Source organism: Mercenaria mercenaria, chromosome 15 (genome assembly GCF_021730395.1).
Source record: "Mercenaria mercenaria strain notata chromosome 15, MADL_Memer_1, whole genome shotgun sequence".
NCBI lineage: Eukaryota > Metazoa > Mollusca > Bivalvia > Venerida > Veneridae > Mercenaria > Mercenaria mercenaria.
Window position 1 is genome coordinate 24790310 of NC_069375.1, and position 25729 is coordinate 24816038.

Here is a 25729-nt window from a genome sequence, read left to right on the forward strand (position 1 = left end):
TCACCTTAATGGTATCTAGGTCATTAGATCTAAAAATAGAAAATCCTTGTGACCTCCCTAGAGGCCATATTTTTCAATGGATCTTCATGAAAATTGGTCAGAATGTTCACCTTAATGATATCTAGGTCAAGTTCGAAACTGGGTCACGTGGAGCCAAAAACTAGGTCAGTAGGTCTAAAAATAGATAAACGTTGTGACCTGTCTAGAGGCCATATTTTTCAATGGATCTTCATGGAAGTTGGTCAGAATGTTAACGTTGATGATATCTAGGTCAAGTTCGAAAGTGGGTCATGTGCGATCAAAAACTTTGTCAGTAAGTCTAAAAATAGAAAAACCTTGTGACCTCTCTAGAGGCCATACTGTTCAGGAGATCTTCATGAAAATTGGTGAGAATGTTCACCTTGATGATATCTAGGTCAAGTTCGAACCTGGGTCACGTGCGGTCAAAATCAAGGTCATTAAGTCAAATAATAGAATAACCTTGTGACTGCTCTAGAGGCCTTACTTTTCATGAGATCTTCATGAAAATTGGTGAGAATTTTCACCTTGCTGATATCTAGGTCAAGTTCGAAACTGGGTCACGTGCCTTCAAAAACTAGGTCATTAGGTCAAATAATAGAGAAACCTGGTGACCTCCCTAGAGGCCATACTTTTCAATGGATCTTCATGAAAATTGGTCAGAATTTTTATCTCGATGTCTAGGTCAAGTTCAAAACTGGGTCACATGAGCTGTAAAACTAGGTCACTATGTCAAATAATAGTAAAAACGACGTCATACTCAGTTCAAAACTGGGTCATGTGGGGACAGGTGAGCAATTCAGGACCATCATGGTCCTCTTGTATAATTATTCACCAGTGCTTTTTTCTGCCAACCAATTACTTGTAGCAAAAGAAAACAACAATTGGCCGACCATTTGTATTACTACGCGCTCTTTAATATAGTAAAAATAAGATGAGAGATATAATATTTACAAGGACAAATTCTAGAGAAGTATCCTGTTATGTAGACACAGTGCATTTCTTTAGAACATTTTAATCACCTTTTTTTTTCTCTTTTATTGGCACTAAAATATACAATACATCAAAAAATTCTTGGACTGTTTTGTGCGAAAACGAAATTGTCTGATCAAGTTTTTTTTTTTTTTTTTTTTTTTTTTTTTTTTTTTTTTGTTCAGTGTGTTTTCCACCGCTGTCATGGTGATAGGAATTCATACGCCTCGCCGTTCCAACAAATCCTTTAATCATCCCAGTATTCTTCTTGTCTATAAATAAATGGAATTTTCGGAAGAACCAATTCTCGTTTTTGTGTAGCCGGTTGTAAGAAAACGTTGTTAATATAATTGTTTACCCAACAATCCAATATCATTGGGCAACCACTACTCCGTATCACCTTCTTGCACAGTTCTTCTTGTTCTTACTTTTTACCCGGGTATAGGCAGTCTTTATAGATCATTGAAAAAATTATCTTCTTTTGATTATATGCAAACATTTTTTATATAATGTACAGATAGATTCTGATCTCTTCAGCTGCTCAGCGGGTCCTTATATAGGCTTACATAAGGAGTACCAGTATTGTGGGAATCAGTAGCAAATAATTTTATATTTTTTCTAAAGTAAGACACTTCCAGATTTATTCAAGAGTGCTTTATGCTGCCAGCAAAAACAAAAACAAAACAAAAACAGAATTGGCCGACCACTTGTATTCCTACGTGATTTTATAGTAAACCTAAGATGAGAGATATAATATTTACAAGGACAAATACTTGAGAAGTATCCTGTTATGTAGACACAGTGTATTTCTGTAAAACATTTTATCACCTTTTTAGCTCACCTGAGTAATGCTTAGGGTGAGATTTTGTGATCACGCTGTGTCCGTCATGGATCCGTTCGTCTGCCAGTCGTCAACAATTGTGTTTAAAAGACATCTTCTCCAAAACCACTGAATGGATTTTGATCAAACTTGGCATGGGTGTTCCTTGCATGGTCCTCTACGAAAGCTGTTCAAACGGTTTGGCTTTGTTGCACATAGGGGCCACCAGAGCTAAAAATAGAAAAATCTTCAAACGACATCTACTCCTAAACCAATGTCCGATTTTGAAATAATTTCACACAAATGGTCCTTATGTCACCCTCTACCAAGATTGTTGAAATTATACCAATTCATCAAAAAACATGGCCACCAGGTGGGGGCGTGGTCACGTTTGCCAATATGTATATAGTGGAAATTTAAGGAGTGTTCTTGCGTGAAACTGCTTGGCCAATTTAAAAATTATTTTACACAAATGGTCCTTGTGTGACCCACTACAAAGATTGTTCAAATTATTATGATTCGTCAAAAACATGGCCGATAGAGTGCATGGTCTCTTTTCCCTATATGTATAGTGTGGAAACTTTAAGAATCTCTTCTGTAAAACTGCTAGCCCGATTTTGGAACAATTTTACACAAATGGTTCTTGTGTGACCTTCTACGAATGTTGTTCATTTTTTTCCGTCGTCGTCAACAATTTGACTGTTAACACTCTAGAGGTCACAATTTTGACCCAATCTTAATGAAACTTGGTCAGAATGTTACCCTCAATAAAATCTTGGACGAGTTTGATATTGGGTCATCCGGGATCAAGAACTAGGTCACGAGGTCAAATCAAAGGAAAAGCTTGTTAACACTTTAGAGGTCACAATTTTGGTCCAATCTTAATGAACTTGGTCAGAATGTACCCCTCAATAAAATCTTGGACGAGTTCGATATTCGGTCATCTGTGGTCAAAAACTAGGTCACCAGGTCAAATCAAAGGAAAAGCTTGTTAACACTGTAGAGGCCACATTTATAACAATATCTTAATGACACTTGGTCAGAATGTTAATCTTGATGATATATAGGTCAAGTTCAAATCTTTGTCAAATAGGGTCAAGAACGAGGTCACTAGGTCAAGTCAAAGGAAAAGCTTGTTAAAACTCTAGAGGCCACATTTATGACTGTGTCTTAATGAAACTTGGTCAGAATGTTAATCTTGATGATTTCAAGGTCCAGTTTGAATCGGGGTCATTTAGGGTCAAAAACTAGGTCACCAGGTCAAATCAGAGGAAAAGCTAGTTAACGCACTAGAGGCCACATTTATGCCCATATCTTAATGAAACTTGGTAAGAATGCTAATCTTGATGATATATAGTTTAAGTTCAAATCTTGGTCAGATGGGGTCAAAAACTAGGTCACAAGGTTAAATCAAAGGAAAAGCTTGTTAGCACTGTAGAGGCCACATTTATGACTGTATCTTCGTGAAATTTGGTCAGAATGTTAATCTTGATGATATATAGGTCAAGTTCAAATCTTTGTCAAATAGGGTCAAAAACTAGGTCACTAGGTCAAATCAAAGGAAAAGCGTGTTAACACTGTAGAGGCCACATTTATGACTATATCTTCATGAAATTTGGTCAGAATGTTAATCTTGATGATTTCAAGGTCCAGTTTGAATCTGTGTCATAAAGGGTCAAAAACAAGGTCACCAGGTCAAATCAAAGAAAAAGCTAGTTAACACTCCAGAGGCCACATGTATGACCATATCTTAATGTTATTTGGTTAGAATGTTAATCTTGATGATTCCTAGGTCAGGTGAGCTTGTTTCTTCTTTTGTTGACTCTAGAATATAAGAATACACAATGCACCAAAACATTCGTGCACTGTTTTGTGCGGAAACGACTTTGTCTGATCAAGTTTTTTATGCCCTTCATCCTGCTCTAATGATTGGATGGGGAACATTTCTTTAGAACATTTAATCACCTTTTTTCTTCTTTTGTTGACTCTAGAATATAAGAATACACAATGCACCAAAACATTCGTGCACTGTTTTGTGCGGAAACGACTTTTTTATGCCCTTCATCCTGCTCTAATGATTGGATGGGGAACATTTCTTTAGAACATTTAATCACCTTTTTTCTTCTTTTGTTGACTCTAGAATATAAGAATACACAATGCACCAAAACATTCATGGATGGTTTTGTGCGAAAACGAAATTGTCTGATCAAGTTTCTTTTATGGTTCAATGTGTCATCCACCACTGTCATGATGATAGTAATTCATTTGCCTCGTTGTTCCAACAAATCCTTTAATCATCCCAGTATTCTTTTTGTCTATAAATAAATAGAATTTTCGGATGAACCAGTTCTCATTTTTAACCGGTTGTAAGAAAACGTCAAAAATGCACATTGGCATTCTTCTTGAGAATCTTAGCGCTTATTTCAGAGTTATGGCCCTTGAAATAGCCAAAATAGTGGATATTTTGTGTTTGATGCTAATAGCTCAAAAAGTATATGGCTTAGAATAATTAATCCTTTTCATAAAATGTTTGTTTAGGCTATACTCCATTAAGACTGCAAACATTTGAATTATGTCCCCTTATTTGTGACAAATGTACCAGTGGGGGCACACCCTGTGTCCTACAGACACAATCTAGTTTGTTAAAAATTTTGATAAAGTCAAATATCTGTTACTATTGAAGCTTTTGACCTGAAACTTAAAATAATTATTTACTATCAAAGTCCACACTAGTAGAAACAGTTCCCATTGCTCTGATTTGAATTTTGACAAGAGTTATGTCCCTTTTTAATTTGGATTTTTTTACTGGCAAAACTCTAATTCAGAGTCAAGCCCTGAGAAGAGTCGAGCGCGCTGTCTACGAACACTTTATTGTTGTGACATGATAGTCACAATGCACAAAACCTGATGTTCTCTGTGAAAGACTTGTCCTGATTAGTTTTTTTCGGGGGGGGGGGTTAAATATGTCAAGTTTTTTGGGGAGGGAGGTTAATATGTCATCACACTGTCATGTGATAGGTTTCATTTGCCTCAGTTCAAAAATCATTAATCATCCAGTATTTTTTTGTCTTAAAAATAGAGAATTCATGAACCAGTTCTCGTTTTGTGTACCGGTTGTAAGAAAACGTTGTTAATAATTGTGTTAACCTACATCCAATGTCATTGAGCAACACTCTCGTATCCCTTGTTAGTTCTCTTGTCTTATTTTACCAGGTACATGCATTCTTTAAACATCAAAATATTTTTTTTGTTCATCTGCAAACATTGTTCTTTTGTACCTACTCAAATGCTCATGGTGAGCTATTGAGTCATGCGTGTCGCGTCGCCGTGTGTCACAAAGTTCCGTCGTCGTATCATGTTTAATGCTTGATCGAATCTGAGACAAGTGATGATGAAACTTGGCGTGTACTTGAGGCCTACAAAGTTTCAATAGGTTCGCTTGGTTGCAATAGAGCTACAAGCTATAATAGAAAATTCTTCAAGGACTCTCCCCTAAACCATTGGTCGATTTGGAGTTACTTACATAAATGGTCCTGTGTGTCCCTGTACCAGACTGTTCAATTTTTGATCATCAGAAAACTGGCCGTCAAGGAGCATGTAACTTTTACTATATGTATAGTGAACTTTAAAATATCTTTATGAAACTGTTGCCGATTTGAATATTTTCACAAATGGTTCTTGTGTGACTTGCTACAGACGCCCAAATTACTCGATTTTTAAAAAAGCATGGCTGCCTGGGGGCGTGGTCACTTTTCTTCTCTGAATCAATAATAGTTAGAGCCTTGATATTTGGCTTGTGCTATCAGGTTTTTTATAATGTCTACCATAATTTTTCATATTATTGTCCAAGGTTTTAAAGTGTGTGACATGTATATAATATAGGTTAACATAGAAGAAACCTAACTCTGTACTTAAACAAACACTCTTGAAGCCTTGTACACAGGTGAGCGCTATAGGGTCAATGACCCTTTTGTTTTCTCTTGTTAACTCTAGAATACACAATGCACCAAAATAATCCTGCACTGTTTTGTGCGAAAATAAATTGTCTGATCAAGTTTTTCTTTCTTTTTTTTTGTTCAATGTGTCTTCCACCTCTGTCATGATGATAGTAATTCATTTGTTTCACTGTTCTAACAAATCTTTTAATCATCTGAGTATTCTTTAAATAAATGGTATTTTCGGATGAACTACTTGTAAGAAAATGTTGTTAATATAATTGTTTACCCAACAATCCAGTATCATTAGAGGACCACTACTCTGTATCACCTTCTTGCCTGGTTCATCTTGTTCTTTCTTTTTGCCCGGGTATGAGCAATCTTTATTGATCATCGCAAAATTCATCTTCTTTTGATTATCTACTGACATTGTTATTTTTTTTTTCTAAAATAATGTACGGATAGATTCTGATCTCTTTAGCTGCTCAACAGGTCCTTATCTAGTCTTCCATGAGGAATACCAGTATTGTGGGGGGGAATCAGTAGCAAATTATTTCATAATTTTTATTTAGTAAGACACTTTCATAATATTTCATTAGTGCATTATGCCCCCACCAATTACTTGTAGTAAAAAAAAAACTCAAAAAAAACAACAACAATTGGCCAACCACTTTAATTTATAACTTTGCGATCTTATAGTAAACGTAAGATGAAAGATATAATATTTACAAGTACACATAATTGAGAAGTATCCTGTTATGTAGGCATAGTACTAGAGATCAGTCAATGACACAAATATTAATCCTTACCTGTTCGCCCGCATGACACAAGTAAATAGGGGCATAACGAAGTAAATGTATGGTTAACTCATTCATTTGCCCCAGATTGAGCATTAAACAAACTGGGAGCAAATCATTTTCCGCTTGAGTCAGATTGAGTCAGGCTTGAAAAAAATCTATGCCGCGAACGGAAACAGTTTCAAATATTTAGATAGTATATTTCTCGCCGATGTTTCTGTGAGTTTTGAAGCGGCAATCTCGACAATACAATGTATATTTTCCACCTTATTGTTTGTTTTAGATCCGCAATTACTGCAGGTCATCGACATGAAGTATTAATCCAGAATGATGGCTTCTCACTCCGGGACCAAAATAATATGAAACCGATTTTATGCAGAAATCACTCTTGTGAATTATCCCCCTTTTTGCTTAGAATTATACTTATGCTCTTTATCTCTCTTAAAACATAATACTTTTGACACAGGCTCGAGCTATTGTCCCATATCTTTATTCTTATTGGAGTCATTAAACATTCTAGTGACAGCTGCAGCTTCCTCAGATGTGCCCAGTTTCACTTTTACCATTTTATAAGGAAGATGGTATTGAAGACAATGCAATGCACAATACCAAAAAGTTAGAAACTTAGACTCTAGGTGTGAAACCCAAGGTTTAGTCAGGATTGGAGTAGAGTTTGAACAATTTCTAAACAATAGTGGGACATCAAAGACCATATCCTGAGTGTCGCTGGCATCTCCACGACAAGATGTGTCTAATCAGTGTGTAGAATCTGTTATGTCATGGAGCAGTGATGTTTGTACAACGAAAGTAGCCTCCATTAGTGTCAGCTAGCCTCTCACCAGAAGTGTCTAGTAGGGCATCAACAAACATATGCGATGTGTTGCTGGCATCTAGAAGTGTCAGTCTGTAGAGTCTTATATGTCATGGAGCACTGATGTTTGTACGACGAAAGTAGCCTTGTTTGGTGGTGATTTTGTTGACATGGTTGACAGGTGAATGGCAATTTCTGTTTCACGTGCCCTTACGGTACTCTTGTAGTGATATGACTACAGAGAACAACCTTATTATACAATAAGTCTATAAAGCTACAATTATTTTTAAGGCCCATGGGATATATGTGGGTTAGATAAAATAATAATATGTAACACTGTATATAGGTTATGGGGGGCAATAAAATGTAACAGTGTGCTCTGTCCAGATAGATATTTTATTCAGTTAATAATATTAGAATATAAACTGAAATAATAATCATGATAATGACTACAGAATAGAATAACTGTATCAAAGTACATTTTTGTTAGCTCACCTGTCACATAGTGACAAGGTGAGCTTTTGTGATCACCCTTCGTCCGTCGTCAGTCCGTCCGTGCGTCCGTCAACAATTTCTTGTCTGCACGATAGCGGTTTCATTTATGATTTTATTTTAACCAAACTAGCACACAACTTGTATCACCATAAGGTCACGGTTCCTTTCTTTAACTGGCCATATCTCCTTATGGGTTCAAGAGTTATGGCCCCTGAAAGGGCCAGAATTAGCTATTTTGACCTTGTCTGCCCAATAGAAACTTCATTTATGATTTGATTTTTACCAAACTGGCACACAACTTGTATCACCATAAGATCTCGATTCCTTTCTTGAACTGGCCAGATTCCATTATGGGTTCCAGAGTTATTGCCCCTGAAAAGGCCAGAATTAGCTATTTTGACCTTGTCTGCATAATAGCAGCTTCATTTATGATTTGGTTTTAACCAAACATGCCACAACTTGTATCACCATAAGATCTCGATTCCTTTTTATACGTCCGAAGAGACGTATTATGTTATCACCTTTGTGTCCATCTGTCTGTCTGTCTGTTGGTTAGCAATTTCCCTTCCGCTCTGTAACTGTTGAACCTCTTGAATGGTTGCAAAGAAACATGACACAAATGTTCACCTCATCGAAACGACATGCAGAGCGCATGTTTCGGATGGCTCAATTCAAGGTCAAGGTCACACTTAGGGGTAAAAGGTCATATGACTTTGTTTTGTGTGTATATTGCGCTGCATTTGCATTGCATTGCAGTGCTCTTGTTACCTCGACTATTCGAAGAATAATCTAGCTATTCTACTCACCCTGGCGTCGACGTCGGCGTCACACCTTGGTTAAGTTTTTGCATGCAAGTACATACAGCTATCATTTAAAGGCATATATCTTTGGAACTTATTTTTTCTTTTTCTAGGTCAATTCCCAACCTCACTGGGTCAAGTTCCATAACTCAGACATGTATTTTGAGTAAATTATTCCCCCTTTTGAACTTAGAAAATTCTGGTTAAAGTTTTACATGTAAGTTACTATCTCCAAAACTAATGCAGATATTGAATTGAAACTTCACGTGTCTTCGGGGTTATAAAACTAGTTGATAGCACCAAGTCCACAACTCTGACCTTCATTTTGGCCAAATTATGCTCCCTTTTGGACTTAGAAAATTCTGGTTAAAGTTTCACGTGCAAGTACATACAGCTATTACTAAAAGGCATATAGATTTGATACTTATTTTTTATTTTTTTGCCCCCGAAGGGAGGCATATTAGTTTTCAACTGTTCGTCCGTTAGTTCGTCACAACGTTAACTTTTTGCATGAAGGCACTTTACTCGCGAACTACTGCACCCAGGACCTTCAAACGTCACATGCTGATAGTACTTATTGAGTACACGACCCCTACTGACTTTGGGGTCACCAGGTCAAAGGTCATAATCAGCAGGTCAAAGGTTAAGGCGCTGCGGGGGCATTTGTCAACATTAGTGACAGCTCTTGTTCTAGATCAATTACCAACCTCACTGGGTCAGGTCCCATAACTCTGGCATGTAGTTTGGGCTAATTATGCCCCCTTTTGGACTTATTGCCCAAGGTTTTAAAGTGTGTGTGACATGTATATAATATAGGCTAACATAGAAGAAACCTAACTCTGTACTTAAACAAACACACTTGAAGCCTTGTATACAGGTGAGCGCTATAGGGTCAATGACCCGTTTGTTTTGTCTTGTTAACTCTAGAATACACAATGCACAAAAACATTCCTGTACAGTTTTGTGCGAAAACGAAATTGTCTGATCAAGTTTTTCTTTCTTTTGTTTTGTTCAATGTGTCATCCACCACTGTCACAATGATGATAGTAATTCATTTGTTTCACTGTTCTAACAAATCTTTTAATCATCTGAGTATTCTTCTTGTCTATAAATAAATTGTATTTTCAGATGAGCCAGTTGTAAGAAAACGTTGTTAATATAATTGTTTACCCAACAATCCAGTATCATTAGAGGACCACTACTCTGTATCACCTTCTTGCCTGGTTCATCTTGTTCATTCTTTTTACCCGGGTATGATCATTCTTTATTGATCATTGCAAAATTCATCTTCTTTTGATTATCTGCTGACATTGTTATTTTTTTTTCTAAAATAATGTACGGATAGATTCTGATCTCTTTAGCTTCTCAACAGGTCCTTATCTAGTTTTCCATGAGGAGTACCAGTATTGTGAGGGGTATCAGTAGCAAATTATTACATAATTTTTATTTAGTAAGACACTTTCATAATATTTCATTAGTGCATTATGCCCCCACCAATTACTTGAAGCAAAAAAAAACAACAACAATTGGCCAACCACTTTAATTTATAACTTTGCGATCTTATAGTAAACGTAAGATGAAAGATATAATATTTACAAGGACACATACGTAAGAAGTATCCTGTTATGTAGGCATAGTACTAGAGATCAGTCAATGACACAACTATTAATCCTTACCTGTTCGCCCGCATGACACAAGTAAATATGGGCATAACGAAGTAAATGTATGGTTAACTCATTCTGCCCGATGACATTATTTGCCCCAGATTGAGCATTAAACAAACTAGGAGCAAATAATTTTCCGCATTGAGTCAGATTGAGTCAGGCTTGAAAAAACATCTATGCCGCGAACGGAAACAGTTTCAAATATTTAGATAGTATATTTCTCGCCTATGTTTCTGTGAGTTTTGAAGCGGCAATCTCGACAATAAAATGTATATTTTCCACCTAATTGTTTGTTTTTAGATCCGCAATTACCGCAGGTCATCGACATGAAGTATTCATCCTGAATGATGGCTTCTCAATCTGGGACCAAAATAACATAAAACCGATTTGATGCAAAAATCACTTGTGAATTATCCCCCTTTTTGCTTAGAATTATACTTATTTAATGTTCTTTATCTCTTAAAACATAATACTTTTGACACAGACTCGAGCTATTGTCCCATAACTTTACTCTTATTGGAGTCATTAAACATTCTAGTGACAGCTCCAGCTTCCTCAGATGTGCCCAGTTTCACTTTTACCATTTTATTAGGAAGATAGTATTTAAGACAATGCAATGCACAATACCAAAAAGTAAGAACTTTAGGCTCCAGATGTGAAACCCAAGGTTTAGTCAGGATTGGAGTGGAGTTTGAACAAGTTCTAAACAATAGTGGGGCATCAAAGATCATATCCTGAGTGTCGGTGGCATCATCCACGTACAATGATAGTGTCTAGTCCTAGTCTGTTAGAAAACCTGGTTAATGTCTCATGGAGCTTAGCATGCGATGTTTGTACAACGAAAGTAGCCTCCATTAGTGTCAGCTAGCCTCTCAGCAGTAGTGTTTAGTGGGGCATCAACAAACATATTCGAAATGTTGCTGGCATCTAGAAGTGTCTAGTCAGTCTGTAGAGTCTTATATGTCATGGAGCAGTGATGTCTGTACGATGAAAGTAGCCCCGTTTGGTAGTGGTTGTTGACATAGTTGACAGGTGAATAGCAAGTTTTTTTTTCCGCGTGCCCTTACGGTACCTTGTAGTGATATGTCTACAGAGAACAACCTTATTTTACAATTATTAAGTCTATAAATCTACAATTAATTTTAAAGGCCCATGGGATATCTATGGATTAGGTAATATAATAATATGTAACACTTCATATAGATTATGGGGGCAATAAAAAGTAAAAGTGTGTTCTGTCTAGATAGAGATATTATTCAGTTAATAATATTAGAATATAAACTGAAATAATAATCATGACAATGACTACAGAATAGAATAACTTTATCCAAGTACATTTTTGTTTCTCTTTTTTCATCCTTGAAAGTGCTAATGAGTAAAAACCTGTTATTCCTCATGAAATAGAAATTTCAAAAACTGAGAAAGTTTTTTTTTCTACTTTCATATATACAATGTCTGCAGTGTTTCTAATACACAGACCTCTCACGGCCCTCGGCCAAGATATAGGCATTTTATTTTTATTTATTTATTTGTTTTGTTTTGTTATTTTATGATAATATTAATTCCAAAGTATGTGCCTTCGTAAGCACAAGAAGCAAATCACTAGATAAGACAGACAAAAAGTAACAGTTCAACTCAGAAAGGTTGTATTCATAAATTACTTAACCTTTAGCCTGCTGGTGGCAAGTAATTGTGTCTTTGCGACCAGTGCAGACCAAGATCAGCGTGCAGGCTGATTATGGTCTGCACTGTTCGCTGTTCAGTCAGTAATTTTCAGTGAATACCCCTTCAAATAATAAATTGTACTGCCCAAGTTGAATAATGGACTAGTCCATTTTAGAAATTTAGCAGGGTTAAAGTTAAGTGAACCATAGGTCTAGTTAGCAACTAGTGGTAGGTGATGTTCAGACTTCGCGTTTTTCCAAAGTAAGATCTTGCGTTTCACCTGTCTATTCTTGGGTCGGGTACTCTGGCAGATGCTTGCAGAAAGACAATGTTATGATCACTGATTCCAGGTAATAGTTCGATCTTTTCTGTGAGGGATGGTCTGCTTGTTGTAAAGACATCGAGGCCACCTTGTGTTGGGAAATCAACAACTTGTTCAGACCCAATGTCGCACAGAGTGTCCAAAAAGAGCTGATTTATAGTATCCATACATAGCAACTCTTATAACTCTGACATAATACATTAAACATAGCTTAAAATATTTGACATAGCATAAAATCTACACTAAATTGGTATTAAATACCATACACTAAAAGTAACATTAAAGATCATGTATAGCAAAACATCTGGACACTCTTTTTACACACACAACTATTTTGGCTGTATTTCACATTATTTTTATATATCTGTCCTCTACCACTTTAGCTAAGATTTCAGTCTGATTCTTATTTTCCTCCGTATCCAGTTTTACTCTCTTTGGCTCTGGTTCTCCCTTACTGCCAGGTGATTTGTGCTGCTGTAGGTTGAGGCCCTTTGTTAACATGACGATTGTACTGTTGGTTCCTTGTTAGGCTGCTCATTCGTAGGACTGTCAAGCCAGTCATCGTCAAAGTTGAATTTTGACCCAAAGTCATACATGTCTCCCAAAATATTAGGCATAAGGTTTTCTGTTGTGTTGCTCATTCGTGGAGTGCTCACTGTAGATTTCGACAGCCGTTGTTCTGTATTAGGACTTCTGGGGTGTATCTGGGCACGTTGGGTAAGTGATGGTTCAGACAAATTTGCAATCTGTGGTCTGGAGAACTGCATGTGGTTGACCAAATGACATGACAGTGGGATTCAATGATCAATTACTCGTAACAGATGAAGATACAAATGGCCATGATTTTAGCAGTGGTGGTGTCCTCGGTACAATGGGTGTTGGTGTGTAGGATGGCAACCACAACAGGGCTGTACAATGGAACTTCAGTTGACTTAGTAACATACGTCTCAGTACTTACTACCTGCTTCAATGATGAGTGGCACACATTGATTTGCAAGGGCTGATTCTTCAGAAAATGAAAAGCATCCCTGGTGTCAGCTGTACATTGATCATCCCGGATGCACTTTTGTTCACCTCTGGCAAAGAACTGACTACTGCACTGAGCTGACTGCTGGCACTGGCTCCTGGCAGAACTCTCCTTCCTGGTCAGACATGTGCTCTATGCTCTCCTGCATTGTTACGGAACAATTCGGAAGCTTCCATTGGAGATATCTCTCGATAGTCCCTACCATAAATGAACTCAACAGCCCAAGGATTCTCCAAAAGGTAATGTCTGTCATTGAATTCGTGGCTCCGGCTCCCAATTTCGCAGCAGCCAAACGATGCCTTCATTATTTCGTGACATGATTGCTCAGAGCAGACTTGGTTGTGCACCTCGTAAGACACAATGTACAATAGTATGGCGCCTTGTACAATGCTAGGTGATGCTTGTACACATGTACAATTTCCAAGGCAGTATTTCACACATTCTACCACTAATCAAATTGTTATTTAAATTCCTTCAGGGGTCTGGTAGTTGGCATGGATGTTTTCTGGGACTTTGTAAAGTCTCCCGGTGAATTTTCTACAATCTCTCGCCACTCCTTAAAGTAATTCAAAAAGCCACCTGTTAAATAGTTCAAGCTTCCATCATCCTGCGTTTGGTATGGTGCTAAATTTTGGTTTCTCTTCGACTGCAACTCCTTGACCGTTTCTAGTGTTCGTCAAATCAAAGAAGTTTTTCATATGCCGTATGAAAAGTAATTGTTTCTTTGACCTGATCCCCATACAGCATTTCCAACGCGTTTGCCACAGTAGAACTTAGTACTTTTGCAACCGGGTTTACTTTCATTTAGATGAATGCTGTTAAATCTGTGACTTTTTGTCAGTTTATTACAATATCTATAAAGTCCTGCATTATGGTATCTATACAAAATCAACTATGTTTAACTATGATATATCCCAATCATTTTTCCATAACTTTTTGTTTTCTTATGTGTATATGAGTTTGAGAAGTTATTACGTGTTATATTAATAAGATGAGGTGCATCTGAAATAAAATAAATGTATCTGAATTCATCAGCAAACTCATTTACTGCCCTGAAGACTAAGTTGTCACCTGCTAATTCTACATTACCATGCAACTTTATAAAGCAACAATCTGGGGAAGCGCTGTCATTATAAACAATACTGTAAGACCAACTTCAATCCCATAAACTTCGACTCATCCAAGGGAATTGTAAATAACTGATCCGAAATTACACCGTTTATAGCGAAAGGTGCAAGTGGAAAGTCTTGAAGATACCCCACGAACTATTACAACAAAAACATACTTAGCAAGTGGTTTTGTTTCATTCCTTAGGTAATCTTGAATATTTTGCAAATCATTACCAACACCGCTTATGTCCATAAAACCTGTTAACTCAACAGAGTATTTGTCATAAACAAGATCACTTCTGATCTTGACTTCATCTTGGAGGAATCCAATTATACGTTGATGTGGTTCCCTAAACTGACTGACTTCTACCTGTAGCTGTTGAACCACATCTTCATGAATACCAACTCCCTTTAAGAAAACATGAGAATAATCATGGAGCATTCTCTCTCTTGGTAAACTGATGAATCCATTTTTATGCAAGAAATCATAAGTCAATGTTGATCTGTTCTTAAGTAAAATGCACCATTTTATTATCATTGGGGCCAGCGCATACACTTTTTATTCATCAGCTTGTTGTATCGAGCCTGCTAGTCCAAAAAAATCTCTGTAATACTATACTGGTGCTGTCTGGATATGATTTTTTCATTTCAGAATGTGCATCCTGCATTAATTGTTCCATATCATAACTTTCCCATTCATTTAAAGCTAAGCCGTCTTTGAGTATGATGTTCTTCAGATGCCTTTGTAGTTTATCAACTTCATTTTCCAATGAGCTTGCATATCGTCTGAGTTACCTGATTTTTTCAACCTGCTGAGTTTCTGGCAGCCGGAAAGAAATTGGCACTCTTGACTTCAATATGTTCTTTTTGGGTGTCACCAAAACCTTACATGCAGTTGAGTGTATGGTAGGGATGCCAGTTGTATTGTCTTTGTAGCTTGCTTGATTCTGCTCACGTGCAACATCATCGTTTAGTACACCATTGTTTTCAAACTCTACACCTATAGCCCAATAATTATTATCAAAAGACCAAGTCTGGACATCCTCATCCGGTGGGGTAACGCCCAACACCTGACATAAATTGATAATGTCCTTATACGATAAATTGTCAAGATCAACAAAGTTACCTTTTTTAATATCCCCTCTATCATTGTTATTACTGTCACCGGAAACGCCACCGGAAGCGCCTACTGCGCATGACGATTTATTGCGAACCGGCACATCGGGTTTCCCCGATTTATTTTTAGGTTTACTTGGAATCTTTTTCAGAGGAACTTTTTGTTTTTGTATGGAGGATTTTTTCTTTTTAAACGACTTGAAAGCTGTTCCTTTCCCTTTATGAGGAATTTCCTCTGACGAAGAACCCGAGAAAGAGTTTTCTTCGTCTGAATAATCACCTAGTGAAAGGACATCGTCCTTTCGATGCCCGTCAACATTTTCCGACTCCGACTCAGACTGAGACAGTCAAAGAAAATATATGGTAAAAGTACGCAGACAAAAACCAAAAAGAAGCAATGAACCTGCGTGAAACAAGGCACAAGTAGAAACTAAAATAAAAAATAAATGAAAGAATATATTCTACATTTGGGTACAAGCTCTAACAGCTTTAGAACAAAAAACTGAAAATAGTAAAGTTCAAACAAATTCAAAAAACAGATTCAAAATATGAACACGTGGTTTCTTACCAAAAACGCCAGGTATTTGAAGTGTAGCTATCTCGACACGTCGCTAGAATAACTATGAATTGTGCATGGTATTTATACGAGTTGGTCACATGACTTATCTGGCTATTTTTAGCCTTTAAAGGTAGCGAATCTTGATACGGTTGATGAAATAACATGCTAACTATATATATTAGAGGCAAAGACCTAGTGAAAATAATGTTTCACAGAATTTCTGTTCTATTTAGCTGTTCAGGTGTAATTCTATTCTGAAGTAAAATAAAAATTCCTTCCACCAAACAGCAATAGTGTTGCAAATACTGATCTGGCAATATACCTTGCAAAATAACAACCATGCTCTCAAATCAGAAGCTTTCCAATATGATTCTGTGTATTAGGTATGTGTGTTTTATGGATTTCAGATGTTTGTTAACTTCTTTAACTAGGTGGCCTATAAATTATTCCTCTTGAAAATTGTTTCTCTCAAACCACTGACACATTAGTTTCTTGACCAAACCTTGAAATATTCCATGCATATAATCAATGCCTACATTAACGAAATACCAAAATTTGGTAAAAATGAAATAACACTTTGGCCAAAAAATCAAAGAACTGATGATTTAGTAGCAAGAGCTGACTCTGTATTTATGGCAACACTTTGAACTATTCTAAGAGAAGCTTGTGGTATAATCCAGAGGTATGTCCAACAACTTCCTTTTTCCACTTTTAACAAAATTTCCTCTTTGTTCACAAAACAAACAGCCAAAAGCACCATTATGTTGAGTCAAATTAAACAAATATGCTCTTGCGTGTAGATCATATAACTTGTGGGGTAGGGAGGGGGCGCATACAAACTTACAGGAATATGTAAAAATCAAGAATTGTGTCTTACCTACTTTCCCACCATGTTTTGCATCGCTTCGCCGGTGATTCTCAAACGGCACATTCGATGTGGCCCGGATTTAGCCGGCAGCTGAAACTTGACTTAATCAAGCAACTCGCCGGTACCGTAAGTTTAAATTGGTGTACACCAGCATACGCCACTTTGGCAAATAAACTTCTAGCAGTATAGTAAAGAACAACTTTTTAACAGAGCTTTACTTCAAAATCTTGTTGATAATCTATCTATTTGTCTTTATTTGAAGCTGGCTCATTTTAGATTTGTATTTAACTTGATTGAATATATAAATAGATTGTGATGAAGAGTTTAATTCATAATCTAATCTGCTGTAACAGATATTTATTTAAAAAAAAAAACACTTCCAGTCTTTTAGTGATAGTACAGTTTTACTGCGTTTAGCTACACAAGTATCAATGTGTACCAATTTAAACCTACGGTAATGTATATAATACTGTCAATACTTGTTAATTTTATGTTTACTTATATATTATGTAGTAATTTAATTCATATTTTCAAATGTTAAATTTGGGTCTAGTATACCTTTAATATAATTGCATTTAATTTCTATGATAGTTAAACTCTGTTCAACATGATTACAGTGATTGTTTTCTAGTTGAGGAACTTTTTATTCAAAGTTTTATGTACTTTGAAGCATTTTGTGCAACATTTTGGCGATTGACTAACACATTTCAGGATTGTATGCCAGATTTAATGTAACCATCTGTAATCCGAGAGAATAAAAAAAATAGCTGATGAATCTTGGTGCTTAAAAGCTTATTTTTCTTTACCTTTATTTGTCATTTTCTGAATATAACAGAATATGTATTTCATTTCACACATGTTAATTACAAAGAGGTATTGCATGTATGTCTTATTTTCATTTAAGTTTGTGAAATAGATTAGAGGTGTTTTGCTGTTTGCTGTATTATGTCTGATTGAACCATTTGTAAAGCAGCTCAGAGTATTATTTCAATGAACTGTTTATTAGAAGATAATTATATGGTGATAGTGAACATACTATGAAAAGTCAATTGATTTATATTGATAAAAAGCATATTAAAATTTTCCATAAGAATTGTGTGTTTGTTTTTGTAGTTGTTGATTATTTGTTTGATGGAGTTGATACTAGAGAAATATGCTCATAGGCCCTTCATTGCTGAGTGGGTAAGGCCTCCAACTTCAAATCACTTGACCCACACCAATATGGGTTTGAAACCTTTCATAGGGTGTAGAATTCTTCTTATGAAGAAGCTATCTAGCTGGCTTACAGAAGGTTAATGGTTCCACACAGGTGCTTGTCCATGACTTAACAATGCCTGGAGAGGCAGCTGGCGTATTCCTCCGCTACAGAAAGGTAGAAAACTCTCCATATGACATACATTGTGCCGATGTGACTCCGAGGACTGTTTACCCTGCTTTACATGTGGTTTAGTATAAAACATAGAATGTCTGCCTCTATGAAATCTAAATAATATGACATCTATATATAAATGTTCCTTTGATGACCCCGTATCAAGATTGTTCAGATTATTCCAGTATGTCGAAAACATAGCCACCAAAAGGGGCTGTCACTTTTTCACAGAAAATAATTTTTAAAAAATACTTCCAGATATTTTTCTTGCATGACTACTGAAATTGTTCAAGCAGTTTGTGAAATTCGTGAGCAGTCTATGGCGGCTATTTATACTTTGCGGACAGAAACGGAACGGAACAACCATTAGGGCACCACACAGGGCATACAATTTTATTTCATGCAGCTTGTTTAATACATGATTTATGTTGCTTAGTTTTTCCTTTTCGGAAATCTAACCACCATAGAATTTTATTTTTCAAGTGCATACGTACATATTCCAATAACTTCGCAAAATCGATATTTCTACACTATTCCGTTCCATTTCTCAAAGAATAACTATCCAACACGGTAATTATACTTTGAAAAACGAAATGGAACAAGAAAACAATAGTTAACTTTATTTATATTTAATTCAATAAAATTCAAAAATATGATTAACTGTTCGGGTTTCACCATTCGTTTAAATTAAACATGGAAGGATAATTTTCACATACGTTTCAATAAGAAAGGTTTGTAATAACAATCCGTATCTATTATACCAGCATTCGCACTTACGGCTTGTGAGTTTGATACGTTTACTTCATATCTTAGTGTAAATATCGTCAACCGACTATTTAGTAAAATGCATACACTATAATAAAATCATGATGGTTTAAGAAACATACGTGTACAGACATACTTCTCAAGAATGTAAAATGTTGTTTCTTTTCTTTCCGCAACGTATTGATCAATGGAAACACCCGTTTATAAACAAATTAAATTTGAGAAAATATGCCATTTACGCTTCAGTAAGTAAGAACAAATTGTCTATTATAACCGCTTTTACTACATTGAGTTTGATGCGCTTATTTTAATGTGAATATTGTTGCATACAGTACATAATGGTTTAAATATCGGTATTATAGTACACAAACTTTTACAGATCAAATATTCGAGATTAAAGAAAATTGTTCTCTGTTACGATATGCAAAGTATCAATATCCTCTAGGATAATGATACTTTGCGGAACGGAACGGAACAAGACTTTTTTCTTGTCAATGTGATTTCTTTTATCTTAATATATGGAAATATTATGGTAATAACGGCACGTTTTAAAACTACAAACTTGAGTAAATCTGTGTACTTAAATCAATTTTAGATATGGAGGTATGTCAATCCCAAGCGTTGCAGTACTGTAATATTCTAATTGTTAGTTTCATTTAATAACTGCACCTCCCCGGCATAAAAATATCCAGTATTCGAGCAACAACTGATTGTCCGTATTTGAAAAAATCATCAGTAATGCGTGAATTATTGTTAATATAGTAACCACGCCTGACTGTATAATGAATAATTCTGCGACAAGCTATGCAGAAGTAGTTATCTCGGAATACTTACTAGCTCTCGAAAAACTGCATTTCCTAACCGGGCATTAAAATTGTTCAATAAGAAGGAGAGGGTTTTACAAACTGCCTCACAGGTTCACATAGAAAAAAAATGTTTTACACAAAAAGTGCGTTTAATTTTAGTAGTTCCTTTGTCATCCATTAGATTATTTGGTAATTGGGTAGGAAGAGTAAAGAAATCATATAGTAAACCTTGTAATTGTTGGATTCTATTTTTTCTAGGATTTTGCAAGATTTTATACTGACTACAAATGTTTTTACCAGAGTTTGCATAAATTTTGTCGCAACATCTTTTCACGTGGGGTAAAATAGCAGTTCGACATGAAGTTATACGATTAAATAAATTAGTAATGGTACATTTATTACATTTATAAGAGGTTAAATTATCTATGCAACGAGCTTCATCAATCCTAATCATGTGTCACAATTGGTATGTTGCATTGCCTAGTGGTCCTCTACCAGGATAGTTCAAATTATGTCCCCGGGTTGAAAAGAGGTCCCAAGTTTTACATAGGAAAAAAACTTTAAAAATCTTGCCTAAAACTGCAAGGCCTAGTCTTTTGGTATTTGGTATGTAGCCTTGCTTTTTGGTCCTATACCAAAATTGTTCAAATGATGCCCCTGAGGTGAAAAGAGGCGCTGTCCTAGGGGTCCCAAGTTAAATTACATAGAAAAATCTTTACAAATCTTCTTGTTTGAAACTTCAAGACCTTTTATATTTGGTATGTAGCATTCTGTACTGGACTTCTAACAATAATGTTCAAATTATACCCCTGGGGTGAAAAGAGACCCCACCCCGGGGGTCAGTTGTTATATGAGTTATATAGGGAAAAATACTGAAAAGATTATCAGATCATAGTTAATTATAATTACCTGATGACCCCAAGTGATTAGGGGTCACCTAACTGTGATCTTGACCTACTGACCTTTCTTGTTTTTTAAGATACAACCTTGAAATTTGGATGTACAGTTTTGCACATTTATCTTAAAACTGACTCAGTGACCCACTTTCTTAATATTTTAGCATCAGTTTGACATTTGAAATATGTTCACACAACTGGGAAAATATTTCAGTGCTTACTTAAATTTGACTTTCTTACCTGATCTCTTACACTTGTCAGTGTAGCTCACATTACTCAGGTGAGCGATCCAGTATCATCATGACCCTCTTGTATTACGTTAACAGTCCATCAATGCCAACACAATTGTTTATGACTCGAAGCTGATATTGTCGGTGTGTAGAGCAATTGATGAAACACTGTTACTTTTTCAAGTTGTACACCATCATTAGTTTAATTTGCCTGACTTCACACGACACTACTGTATGAGAATTCCTTGGAATATTACTATTTTCATATTCAAAATGAAATATAATGATAATAATAATAATAATATATTTTTGAAAAATAAAGTTTATTATATAGTAAAATATAGTTCTGCAATAAACAACAATTTTTTTTGGAACTACCTTTTGTGCCAATTGATTAATACACATTATTGTATAATATGAAATAAGGCACTGTCTCAATCGGGAATCGTTACAGTCTATCATCTTGTCCAGAAATATGCGTTTGTATCAACTTAAAGGCAGATTTTAGAATAAAAGAACAATACTGCCCATATTTGTACGGATGTGCAAGGCGTTGCGGTTCAGACAAGTTATGTGGACGCTTATTACGCACAAGGAAAAAGCGTATTCTTCCAAAAAAAAATCCGAAGTAAGACGCTCTGTGCACGTGCCGGAAGGACACATTTTTGGTGGCTGCTAGCTGCCACCAGTGTCAAAAAGAATACTCCGTTTGAAAAATCTTGTCAGTTCTTAAGACCATCCTAACAACACAACCAAAAATAGTTCCAAGCTTTCTAAGTAAACAATTATATACACAACGTGCATAATTTGAAAAGCTACAATATATGCCTTAATACCATTTTTAATGTAAATTCGGCGACTAAAATCAATACAAACTGAGGTCAACGTTTTAATTAAAACAACAACGTGTATGAATACAAATATGCAAATTTATTGTCACGTGAATAAACGATGACCTCATGTCACCTGAACTGGAGCGATGATATTGATTAGCTATTGCATAGTACTGCCCCAGAGGTCACGTAGCTTATAACGTTGAAAAAGGTAGCTTATGTATATAGAAACCTAGCCTGGGAATCCAGACTGGCAATTCAAAAATGTTTCCTAACCGCAGTGTCACATGTATAACTTCCGAAATTTAAGGCTTTATTTGATAAAGAACAATGACTTCTGATAGCAATAATCCGCGGCTAAAAATAGAAACGGAATTTCAACGGAAAAGTTTCCAAACATTTCCGGTCCATAGACAATACCAGTTTGTACTGCCGATAGCTTTTCCAGCAAGTTGTAATACTTGTCAGAACAAACTTAAAATTCGTCATAGCTATCAAATTGTAAGATATTATATTAATGCAACCCTAGAGATCTAAGAATGTTACTGAATATTCGACTGCATTATCTCGTTTTCGTTTCAACTGGAACAACTGATACGTATTAGACCTTCCTGGTTTCAAGCACACAAAAATATGACCGCATGTTGATTAGGCTATTTATAGAAAATCGATAATCAGCAGTGATATGGATTTCCTCAGGCGTTGATACTGCCAATTAACACTAATTAGCGCAAATTTAGTGAGATGATTTCAGTTTATTGGCAAATCGGCAAATACATTTGCCTTTGGCCATCTAACAAATATCAAAGTGAATATGGCAGAGACATATATAACATATATAACACAATCGTAAATCATAAATGCGACAACTCAAAATATATACAAATACATATTAAGAAACAGTCAAATCTCTTAGGGTATCAGAACGCTTAACAAAAGCTTCTTTCAGATATTTAGAAACTCTCAACAAAGGACCTTTCTTATGTGTAGACATTAAATTAACAAATTTTTGCATATATGGCCAGGACACTGGCCCAAGATACATACGACGCAAGTCGGAATACAATGTACAGCACATGAGAAAATGATACTCTGATCCGATATTATTTTGATTGCAACATTTACATAATCGATTTTCTCTACTGATATTATTATATCTACCAGATTCAATTTCAGGTGTATGAGAACTTAACCTAAAGCATGTAAATTGTTTACGTAATGTATCATTTTTAAAACATCTAGATAAGTTTCGTAACAAAATTCAGTTTTGTATTTCACATAATAGTCAAGTTTTGGCTTACTAATTACAGATACATGCCAGTTTTATATGTACTGATCTCGTAAACGTCTTTTTAGACTATTAAAGTAATTAATATTTTCATCAAAATCAGCTAAAAGGTATGAATATCCTAAATTTTCTAACAAAGAGTTCATACAATATCCCCAACTTCTTCTATCCGTGTTGTTACATTGTTCAATGTACATAGTGTTAATAATTGTACCAGCATTCTTTTTTACTTTTAACCAGAATTTAATTGCTCTTTCCTTAGCTAAAACCGACAGTGGAAATCTACCAAGTTCACCGTAAACTGCTTCGTTTGGTGTTTGTTTTCGTACTCCTAATATTTGCTTACAGAATCTAATATGTAATTTATCTACTTCCTTATAACTGTATGGCCCCCAAACTTCTGCTCCGTATAATATAATTGGTACAACCATGCAGTCAAATAGGTACAATTTTGTTTTAATATCTAAAGGAACTCTATCGAACAACGCCAAAAGATTATGATACGCTTTTAAAGCTTGGTCTGACAATGCTGTTACAGTACTAGCCATGTTACCAGTATATGTAAATTTTACTCCCAAATATGTAAAGCTATCAACTTGTTCAATTTTTTCACCGTTTATACATATATCAATATTGCTTACCTGCTTTCGTTTCTCGAATACACAAAGTTTAGTCTTACTGATATTTATTTTCAGTCCCCATTTAACAGAATATTGATACAAATTATCTAACTGTTCTTGTAAACTAGAAGGATCCGTAGTAAATAGAACAATATCATCAGCATAAAGGATTACATACATAGAAAGTAGCCGGAGGTCATTCTCATTTAATGTGTCAAAATTAATGTGTTTTACAATATCATTGATGAAAAGGATAAATAACAAGGGAGATAACGGTTCTCCCTGTTTTACACCAAGAGTTACGTCAAAAAATTGTGACATAGACATATCTGCACCTATTTTTACACAAGATTTAACATTGCTATATATACTATATATGAACAGAACAGTACTTTATTGATATAACCTGAACATGTACAGTCCATCGTTATATCAAGAACAAAATATACTAAAACATGCTTACAATACGAGAGTGAACAAAAATAAAAGAACATTCAGTTAAAATTCATTCGATATTGTTTGCAATGTGACCTGCCGTGAGAATCAAAGACATGTATGTTTTCTAAATAATATTCCCTCACGGATAATCTTCCTTCAGCAAATGTACAATATAAGATACTATATGTATGCATAGATACACATGTATTCGGTATAATTTCGTCTGACAAAACACGAATTATCAACGTGGAAACCCACAGGTCGCCCAAGCTGAGAAGTGTTTCAAGCTCGCTTTGACTAAGTGGTGCTACTGTATCACGATTTCATCAACTTGTAAACCCGTGAAAGTGGGCGCAGCGATGATACTAATACTCGCCTTTTTGAAAAGGCAATCTGTCAGACTGCAAGTCGTCGGATAACAGATTTGATCAACTTAAAAATTGAATTGTTTCAAGACAGATTCTGCTCACTTCAGCTAAATTCATTCGAGTCGCACCATGAGAAAAACAACATAGTGCATTTGTGACCAGCATGGGCCCAAATCAAACTGCGGATCCATACACCACTCTGGTCAGGATCCTTGCTGTTAGCTAACGCACTATGCTGGTTTTCTCATGGTGCGTCTCAATATATCTGGATGAAATATATCTATAAAAAGTAAAACGGTTTCGTTTCGCCAGTTACATATTTTCGACATCTTCTCGGTCTGACTAAAGTTGTAAGTTTGTCTGACTTAATGTCCAGCATTTTTGCCAAGGAGTGATAATTAATGCACCTCTAAAATACACTAGCTGCAGAACTGACATTCTGAGGTGCATGTGTGGTGCATGTTTGTGTTGTTTTCTTTCACAAAAGTCTCATGAAAACCACACTATCTGATACGGACTAAATCAGTGTGTATAATAATTCATGATAGACACTGCCCAAAAGCTTTAAAAAGAAATCTTAAAAGCTGAATGATTTGGAGAAAAAGCTTATATTATTTATTCATAGTAAAACATTTTCGATGTAATTTATGTTGTCGTTTTCCTCACAAATAATCAAAACTATTCGTTAAAGACTGAATCAGTGTGTATGTAAACAATGACTGGCAGTGAAAAAGGATTAATTTTGAAACCAAAGCCGAATATTAAAAAAAATGCAAAAAAAGTTCTTATAGTTTAATATATTAACAATTCCTCAGTTGTCACTTTCTTTGTAATATTTTAAACATTGATTAGCAGCCACCATCAGCGCTTTGAGCACTTTGATTTAATTAGATAGTAGGGGAGACCGGGGATAGTTGTTACACGGGGTAAGTTGTTACAATGCAATTAGTGAAGTGATGACGCATCATATGAAGTCACAGATTATGTGTGCTTATTAGTTTTCAATGTCGCCATCTTTTACGGACGTATTGTTTACTTGAAAACAGTATTTGGAAAATAGACCAAAAAGCGTGATTTTCTGCCACAGGTGAATTTTTGAGATTTCCGTACATATTCGGTTCATGTGCACACTTTAGAT